This window comes from Elaeis guineensis, chromosome 6 (genome assembly GCF_000442705.2).
Source record: "Elaeis guineensis isolate ETL-2024a chromosome 6, EG11, whole genome shotgun sequence".
In the NCBI taxonomy this organism is placed as follows: domain Eukaryota; kingdom Viridiplantae; phylum Streptophyta; class Magnoliopsida; order Arecales; family Arecaceae; genus Elaeis; species Elaeis guineensis.
Genome location: NC_025998.2, coordinates 39239893 through 39242450, shown reverse-complemented (window position 1 = coordinate 39242450; position 2558 = coordinate 39239893).

Below are 2558 nucleotides of genomic sequence, written 5' to 3'. Positions count from 1 at the left end.
ATCCTCGATGATGGATCTAACATCACCGCATGCTATTCTAACAATTAAAAATTTTAGATATTTTTGAATAATATATGTGATATTTCATAGAAATTGAACACTATTGATTATATAACATCAAAATTATTTTATAAAAATATATTAATTATTATTATATAATTAATATTTTTATTTATATTATAATATATTTTTTTAATATTAATATTTATTTTGATTAGAAAAATAAGACATATAGAAATAATTTCTAAAATAATTTTATTATATAAATATATAATATAATAATAAATTTGTATCATTATTTAAAATTATTATTAAATAATAATATAACAATTATATGATTAATAATATATCATAAATATAATATATATAATATTAATATAATATCCTATGTAATATTGATATAATGTATTAACGTTATATTGATATACCAATTTCTTACTGAGATATCTTTGTCCTCAAATTTCAGTCCAAAATCACTACGTTAGGATGATTTTGAATTTCCAACCTTAAAGATGGATATCTAATCACTAGGTAAGGTAGTGATTTGAGAAGTGAAGATGATTTGGGATCATTGCCATGTAGAATCATCATAGTGCACTCAAATATAGTAATCTCATCGTTTCTATTCGCATCATCTTTGATCTAAATATGATCATCAATCTTATACTAAACACCTCCTAAATAGAGAAAGGATCTGCCTTCTCTTTGAAAGAAAACATAACAAAAAGCTAATCTTTAATTTTTAATGTACAAATGACAAAATTATTGCATCCCCATACATATTATATAGATCTTGCATAATTAATATAACAATACTTCCAATTTAAATTAAAAGGTGACAATTTATTCCACTCAATTGGGTACCCAACCCAATCCAACCCTAATGCAGTGGGATTTAGTCAACCCGCAACAGATCCAAAGTAGGCATGGATAGTGGTAAAATCCACACCGATCCTAATTTAAATATATATATAACTCTTTACAAATCCTCATCTAAGACAACAAAAAAGTATATAAAAAAATTGATTGTTATAGGTTTACCCAACTCGATCCATCCAACTGCCCTATCTTGCCATGAGGTAAATATGGAATAAGTATGGATAATTGCCAAACTAGCCCACATCTGACTTGTTGCCATCACTATGAGATGTAAGGCAGAGGCTTGTAACTTGCCTTGAGAGTTGAACTGTGCTTTCATCAAGAAAAAAATATAAAAAATAATAACTAATCTAGTTTTTATACTCCTTTCCAAGATGAGATAATATCTATTCTTAATGAAGTATAATCTTCACCGTTGATTATGATTCATAATACTAAAAATGTCAAGTAATCAAAAATTATTTATTTTAGTGACCTTTAATCTATTGATGAATCGATGCAAAAATACATTAGTAGAATGATATGAAACCATGTTTTCCTATGTTCCAATTGTTAATTTACTAATTATCAATCTATACAATTTTTAATATGCAGATCATAATCGATAAATAGAATTCTCAATTTAAATATTTTATCATTTACTTTACACCACCAGTATAATGAAAGCCATTCATTTTTATATCCATGTGATGCATGGGATAGAGACCATTAAAACATTAATTTATGAATCTTCAATTTGATTGCTATATTATCGACTTAAAAATCCAGAGAAGTAGATTCCATCTCCTCTTGAGAAGAGCATAATCTCTTTCCTGTTTTTTAATCTATTTTCACCCATTGTTTTAGTTAAGGAGTGTCACCTGCATCCGATATTGAATGATTGAATAGGAGCAAAGACTAGAGTGGATCTGAGCTCTCCTTCAACATTCAAATCCAAGTTGCTGAAAGTATAGCATAGAGGTGGTATGCATGGTAAACATGCATTGAGAAATTACAGAAAATCTTAGCTCTTTTTTTCTTTTTCTTTATTCTTTTTTTGTTATTTTAGATTGGGAAATGTGGTGACTTAGTATTTTAAGCAAATCTAACACACCATGACAGGCCAATATATTTCCTACTTCTTTTTGTTTTAGTAAGATGATATGTTTCTTTTGGATCATAATAGGATTACAGCAGACCATTACTTGATGGAAAACTGGAAACTTAAGGGCTCAGAATTATGTCCAAAACAGATACCATATATAGATTATGAGGTACCAAGCAGAATACAATGTTATAATAGCCATTGTTTGCTAAAGAACAAGGTCACTTTTGTTAAAGATTCTTAAATAAGCATCCGCTTTTTGATAGTCATCTTTTGTTAATTTTCTTAAATAGACTTTTGTAGAGTCCATGAGAGACAAAAAAAATCTACAAAAATACTACCTAAAGTTTATTTTATCAGCGGTTTTCTATATCCACTGGTAAAAGAGCACTGCTAAATGTCCTTTTTCTTGTAGCACAAAATGGAATAAGTAAACATCATTTAGTTGTTTTGCATAGGTACAACATAAATGTGCTGACGGATTAAAAACTCATATATTTGAGTGAACAGAACGTAAGACTTGTACATATAAAGAAGCTACATTTAGTAAAATGTTGTTAGCAGTGCAACTTCTAAACATATCATATGCAGAAGG